Source organism: Aotus nancymaae, unplaced genomic scaffold (genome assembly GCF_030222135.1).
Source record: "Aotus nancymaae isolate 86718 unplaced genomic scaffold, 86718_ANA_hifiasm-v0.15.2.pri h1tg000033l, whole genome shotgun sequence".
NCBI lineage: Eukaryota > Metazoa > Chordata > Mammalia > Primates > Aotidae > Aotus > Aotus nancymaae.
The window spans coordinates 2,096,096-2,103,842 of NW_026988447.1; the positions used below are offsets into that span (position 1 = coordinate 2,096,096).

At 38.0% G+C, this 7,747-nt stretch overlaps 1 non-coding gene across 1 annotated transcript; it reads left to right on the forward strand.

Moving 5' to 3' along the window:
* Positions 1 to 6,394: 6,394 nt before the first annotated feature.
* On the forward strand, positions 6,395 to 6,501 carry LOC135277838 (U6 spliceosomal RNA). The gene has a single exon (XR_010345419.1). It is a non-coding gene; the product is annotated as a U6 spliceosomal RNA (small nuclear RNA).
* Positions 6,502 to 7,747: the final 1,246 nt, after the last annotated feature.

A 7,747-nucleotide genomic window follows, 5' to 3' on the forward strand; every position in this document is an offset into this window, starting at 1 on the left:
AACACACACACAAGCACACACACATACTCAAGTTATAAGTGAATTCAGCAAAATTTTAGGAGGCAAGAACCAAATTCAAGAATTATTTGTATTTTTTACAAGTTAATTAATTAACTTATTTTTAGAGACAGGGTCTCTATGCTGCCCAGGCTGGAATGCAGTGGCTATTCACATGCACAATCCCACTACTGATCGGCACCGGAGTTTTGACCTTCTCCGTTTCCAACCAAGACTGGTTCCCCGCTCCTTAGGCAACCTAGTGGTACCCTGCTCCTGTGAGGTCACCATATTGATGCTGAACTTAGTGCAGACACCTGATCGGCATAGCGCACTACAGCCCAGAACTCCTGGGCTCAAGCGATCCTCCCACCTCAGCCTCCCAAGTAGCTGGGATGACAGGCACGCACGACTGTGCCCTGCCATTTGTATTTTTTATATACTAGCAATAAAGAATCCTAAGAAGAAATTCAGAAAATGATTCCAGTTACAATAGCACTAACAATAATGAAATATTTAGAAACAAATTTAACCGAGGAGGCACGTTGAAAAACCACATAACATCGGTAAAATAAATATCAGACTTAACTACAGAAAAATATATTCTGCCTTTATACATTAGAAGCTACTGTCAAGATGACAGCAATACACAAAACAACCTACAGGTTCAGTGCAGTCCTTACTAACACCCTACTGGCTTATTTTTTCTTAATAAATAGAGAAGCTTATCTTAAAATATATATGGAATGACATTAGATCCTTAATAAACAAACACTATGGAAAAAGAAAAACAAAATAGGAAGACTCACAGTTTCCAATTTCAAAACTCACTACAAATCTGCAATAAGATGTAAATTACCCATTTACACACTCTTTAAAAAAATCATAATTTCTCCCAAATGCTTGTTTCTCTTATAATAGTGCACACTGGCTTAGTTATATTTTAAAATTGAGAACTGTGTTGAGGTCGATACTGAAAGGATCTCACCTCTACTCTTTAGAACAACCACAGTTAATAACTTGATCTATGCTTTTTCACCATAGCATACTGAACATAACACATACTAAATATATTTACGTGCATATCTCTATATATAAGTAAATAGGGTGTATATGTAATTTGCATTTCAGTCAAATGCCAATTGGTTGAATTTTACAGTTAATGTTTGGCTGAAGTTGAGGACAAAGCCAACTATCAACATAATAGAAGAAACTTGTGTGCTCCAAGAATAAATCTCAGATTTTAACAAAAAATTGATTATAAATAATAACTTTTTAAAAAATAGTCATCAGATTTTATGTGAATAATGTGCTACTGCAGGAACAATACTTTCACAGCACCGTCATCTGCTAGACTCCTCCTGTTGTCACTCGATTATTTATAAAATATTAAAGCAGATCCTCACTCTAACCCTAAATTGGTGAAACAACAGGACTTTCTGTGATTCATTGTATTGAGCTGAGCCAGGGTCCAAACAGAAAAGCACAGTAAAATATGGATTTAAGGAAAGTTTAATAAAGGGACTGTTTGCAAAACTATAGGTAGACTTCAGGGAATCCCAGTAAGGAGCTAAGGTTCCCTCTGAGGCCCTGTTCCCATATGGGGCCTTTCCTAGCCCCAACCCCTACGTCATTACTAGTGATTGAAACCACAACTGTTACTAGTGGAGTTCAGGTGGTTGTTTAGGTGACAGCCCATGTCTTGTGTAGACTGACTGGGCCGTCCCTCATCACAGAGCATAGTTCTAAATTCCCATTCTAGTTTTTTAGAGAAGGAGAAAGAGACTACATAATTATTTTATCCAGCAATTTGCTTTTAAGAGAACTAGAAAGTTATGATTGTCTCCCACCTTTTAAAAAGAGAAAAACTTCCAAATGTCATCACAAACTTTCCATGAAATCACAGACCAGCAGTTGAGAAATCCCAGCTTCTCCACCTCCATGCTGGCTGTTCTGTATGTGCAGTGAGATTAGGAGTCAGCTTCCACTGAGCCGCACCACAAGTTTTCTTGAGCTTGACTTTCATTTTTTTTTTTTTTTAAACGGAGTTTCACTCTTGTTACCCAGGCTGGAGTGCAATGGCGCGATCTCGGCTCACCGCAACCTCCGCCTCCTGGGTTCAGGCAATTCTCCTGCCTCAGCCTCCTGAGTAGCTGGGATTGCAGACACGCGCCACCATGGCCGGCTAATTTTTTTTTATATTTTTAGTAGAGACGGGGTTTCACCATGTTGACCAGGATGGTCTCGATCTCTTGACCAGGATGGTCTTGATCTCTTGACCTTGTGATCCACCCGCCTTGGCCTCCCAAGACTTTCATTTTTATGCATTTTTCCATTTTATTTTTTTATGAAATAATTTACACATTTTCTCTATAGGTTTGCAAAATAACAAAGAGACAGATCAGGTGGGGTGGCTCCCATGTGTACTGTACCTCTGCCTCTTGGGTTCAAGCAATTCTTCTGCCTCAGCCTTTCAGGTAGTTGGGATTATAGGCACCTGCCACCATGCCCAGCTAATATTTTGTATTTTTTAAATAGAGACAGGTTATTTGCCAGGATGGTCTCAAACTCCTGACCTCATGAGGTGCCCCCCTTGGCCTCCCAAAATGCTAGGATTACAGGTGTGAGCCACCATGTCTGGCCTACAATTTTTTTTTCTTAGCTTAGCCAGCTGTGGTCACAGAAGCTTGTATTCCTAGCTACTAGAAAGGTTGAGGCCACAGATTCACTTGAACTCAGCAGCTTGAGGTTGCTGTGAGCTATGATCATGCCACTGCACTCTAGTCTGGGTAACAGAACAAGACCCTGTCTCAGAAAAAAAAAAAAAATTCTTTAACATGATACATAACAGCAAAAAGTAAATCCATGTATTTTTTGAGTGAGTAATTGAATCTAGATGGCAGGGTACTATGGAAAAGAAATCCAGATGAATACAAAGCACATTTCCAACAGTTTACTTTGGGGAAGTAGCTGATGGGGTAGGTGAAAAGTGAGTGGCAAGATATATGAATGCTGAATGCTGTGGCTTCTGTTTCTTCTTCTTCATTTTTTTTTTTTTTTTTTTTTTTTTTTTGAGACAGGGTTTGTCACTCAGGCTAGAGTACAATGATGGAACCATGGCTTACTGAAGCTTCGAACTCTGGTTCTCAAGAGATCTTTCCACCTAAGCCTCCTGAGTAGCTGGGTCTTCAGATGTGCACACCATCACACTCGGCTGTTAATTTGTTACTGATGCTTTTTTACATTACACGTTGCCATATTATATGCAATTATTACTGTTTTATTGTATTACTTCTGTAGCACACATTTGCACAGAGATTTTTAAATTATGAACAAGACTTATCTAAAATTTGTGCGCTTAAAGGTTACACTATAGCATGACTATAATCCAGGTAATACAAAACATGTTTTCTAATCACTGCTTTGTTTTAGTATAAATGACATAGCAAATAGATTAGTATTATGAGTTTTTAGTTAGACGGCAGGTTTCTAAAGTACATAATTCCTGCACTCGCTTGTTACTCTGAAGATTGTAGTCTCATCCCCTAATTTTATTTGCTTATTTTTGGACTATGAATAATGTTATTTATAGAGTAACTATTATGTAGCAATCACTATACCAAGATTTCTTGGACAAGCCTGGTCAGTGTAGCAAGACCCTGTCTCTAGTAAAAAAAAAAAAAAAAAAAAAAAAAGGCCAGATTTGGGGTTACGGTCCTATAGTCCTCGCTACTTGGGATGCTGGGGTGAGAAGATCACTTGATCCCAGCAGGTCAATGCTGCAGAGTGTAGATCACCCCACTGCACTCCAGCCTAAGTAGCAGAGTAAGACCTTGTCTCTAAAATCAAAAACAAAAAATGAAACAAAACAAGTCAACACGTCCAGTTAATTTTTATATTTTTAGTAGAGACGAGGTTTCTTCATGTTGGTTAGTTAAGCTGGTCTCAAATTCCTGATCTCAGGTGATCCCCACTGCCTCCGCCTCCCAAAGTGCTGTGATTACAGGCAGGAGCCACTGCGCCCAGCCGGTGATTGGATTTATTAATGAAAAGATCCCAGAAGATCAGGGCTGAAGGTCAAGATTCAGCAGCTGTTAACACCTAGCTGACAGCTGAAAGGGAAACTCCCTACAGGGTTTGAAGGTGACTCTGGCCAGGTAGGGACCCAAAGAGTGAACTGGGAAGTTGGGTGTGTCCGGTCTTCTGAGATGGCTGAGAAAACGCATCTGCTCCCAGGGAAGGGAGGGGCTGTCCGCCCCAGGAGCCACCTGTCCCGGCGCAGCGCCCCTGCCACGCAGACAGGAGCGCCGCTCCCCTCCGGGAGCAGAGCTTCCTGGAGCCCAGCGAAGCCAGCGAGCGCCGGGGAGAAGGGAGCGCGGGTGGACTCCAAAAGGCGACAGCACCAGCCGCGGCTCGGATTGGGGGAACCTGGCGAAGGCGCCTCCCCACGGTCTCGGGATGGAGTCCAAGGAGTATCCAGGAAAACGGGAACGTAGTCAGGGTCGCGGTGGCCAAGAATCTGCCTTTGAGTTCGCCGCAGGGGCCTGGGATTGCTCCTCACAGATGACCTGCATTTTAAGAGGGATGTTGACAGCGATAATATCTACATTAAAAACAGCAACGACAAAACAAAAACAAAGATCTTCAGTAAGCAACTTTGCATGGTAAAGAACTAGAAAAAAAGACCAGCTAAGCTCAAAGTTAACAGAAGGGAGAAAATATCGGATTACAAGAGAAACAAATAAAATAGGAAATGGAAAAGCAATAGAGAAAAAAACAAACAAAGATTTGCATTTTTAAAAAGATAAAATTGATAAACAGGCTGACTAACGAAGAAAAAAGAAAGCATGCAAATAAATATAATAAGAAATAATAGATGATATTACAGCTGATGTCATATAAATAAAATGGGTTATAAGAAACTCGTATAAAATTATACTGCAAACAGACTGGAGAAGCAAGAGGAAATAGGTACGGTCCTGCAAACATACACCTTATTGAGACAAAATCATAAGGAAATAGAAAGTCTGAACAGATTTGAAACTAGGATGGAAACGAAATCAGTACTCAAAATTACCTCCCCACAAAGAAAAACCCAGAAACAAGTCTTCATTGATTAATTTTGCCTAATATTTAAAGAACAATTCATTGCAAACTTTCTCAATCTTTTTTTATTCTTATTTTTTAAACTTTTTTTTTAAACCACCACTTGTCAGCAGGAACCTTCTCAGTCTTTTAAAAAATTGAAGAGAAGCCAGGCGCGGTGTCTCACGCCTCTAATGCCAGCACTTTGGGAGGCCGAGGCGTGTGGTTCACGAGGTCAGGAGTTTAAGACCAGTCTGGCCAGTATGATAACATGAGTCTCTACTAAAAATTTAAAAAAAAATGGCCAGGTGTGGTGTCAGCTGCCTGTACTCCCAGCTACTCGGGAGGCTTAGGCAGGAGAATTGCTTGAACCCGGGGCACAGAGGTTACAGTGAGCCAAGATTGCACCTTAGCACTCCAGCCTGGGTGACAGAGCCAGACTCCATCACAAAAAAAAAAAAAAAAAAAAAAAAAAAAAAAAAAAAAAAAAATTGGAAGAGAGGGCAATATTCTAACTCCTTTTACGAGGCCAGTGCTGCACTTATAACAAATCAAGACAAAGGCATCAAAAAAAAAAAAATAAAAAAAAAAGAACTACAGGCCAATATTCCTGAAAAACACAGATGCAAAAATCCTCAACAAACTACTATGGAACCAAATCTAACACTATATTAAAAGGATCATCTGCTATGATTAAGTGGGATTTATTCTCAAAGTGATTCAACATATGACAAATCACGTGATACACTGCTTTCATAGACTAAAAAAAAAAAGGTCATCTCAATTGATGCAGAAACATCTGACAAAATTCAATACACATTTTATGATAGCAACTCTAAAAGACCTATATATAGAAAAAATATACATCATACTCAATGGTGGGAAATTGAAAGCTTTTCTCTAAGATTCAGAAGAAGACAAGAATGCCCACTCACCACTGCTGTTCAGTATAGTACTGGAAGGTCTAATCAGTGCAATTAAGCAAGACAAAAGTAACAAAAGGCATGCAAATCAGAAAGAAAGCAGAAAAATTGTCCTTGTTTGAAGGTTATATTATATATTAAAGAACTCTGAAGATATTTTAAGAAGTCTATTAGAACTAATAAATAAATTTAATCATGTTGAGGACACAATATCAACATACAAAAATCAGTTGCATTTCTGTATACTAACTATGTGAAAAGTAAATTAGAAAAACAATTCCATTTATATTACTATCATAACAAATAAAATATTTAGAAGTAAACTTAAGGAGGTGAAACATTTGTAAAATGAAAACTACAAAATATTGATTAAAAAATTTACACAAGTAGTGCTCACTTCAGCAGCATATATACTAAAACTGGAATGATACAGAGAAGATTAGCATGGCGGCTGCACAAGGATGACATGCAAATTCGTGAAGACTCCCATTTTATATTATTTAAAAAAAATTTACACAAGGATCACAAAAAAGTGGAAATATATTTCATGTTCATGGAGTGGAAGAATTACTCTTGTTAAAATGTCCATACTACCCAAAGTAATCTACAGATTCAGTACAATTTCTATCAAAATCCTAATAACAGTTTTACAAAAATAGAAAAAAAACCTCAAAATTTACATGGAACTAACCACAAAAAACGTAAATAACCAAGTCAGTCTTGAGACAGAAAAACAAAGCTGGAGGTATCACAATTCCAGATATGACAATATATGACAAAACCACAGTAATCAAAATATTATGGGACTGGAATACAGGCAGACATGTTGACCAATAAAACAGGATAGTAAGCCTAGAAGAAATAAGTTCATGCACATATATTCAACTGATTTTTGACAAGGGTGTGAGGACTACGTAATTGGAAAAGGTTTGTGTCTTCAATAAACGGTGTTGAGAAAACAGGATATCCACATGCAAAAGCTTGAAATTGAGCCCTTGTCTTCTACCACATACACATTTACTCAAAATGGATTAAACACTTTAAATATAAGACCCAAGACTGTAAAACTCCTACCAAAGAAAACAATGGTGAAAAGCTTCATGATATTGGTCTTGACAATGATTTTAAGGATAAAAACACAGGCAATGAAAACAAAAATAAACAAGTGGGACTACCTCAAACTAAATCGTTTCTACACAACAAAGGAAAAAAGAGCAGAGCGAAAATCCCATCTATGAATTCAAAGAAAATACTTGCAAACCGTATGTCTCAAAAAGTGTGTAATATCCAAAATACATATTAACAAACTTCTACAACTAGGTAGTTCAAAAAAAAATCTAAAATCTCAATTTCAAATGGACAAAAGACTTTAATAGACATTGTGCCCAAAGGAAATATACACATGGCCAATAGGCATATGAAAGAAGCCACAAATCACTAATCATCAGGAATATTCGAATCAAAACAATCTAAGATAATACCTCACACCTGTCAGGATGGCTACTATCAAATAAAAAACAAAAAACAACAAGTGTTGGTAATAACATGGAAACATTTTAACCCTTGCACACTTTCAATGGGAAAGAAAAATTGTGCAGCTGCTATCAACTACCATATAATCCAGCAATCTCGCTTCTGAATATTTATACAAAAGAAGTAAAATTAGGATCTTGAAGAGATATTAGGACTTTCATGTTTATTGCAACACAGCACAGTATCTAAGATGTATGAACAATCTAATT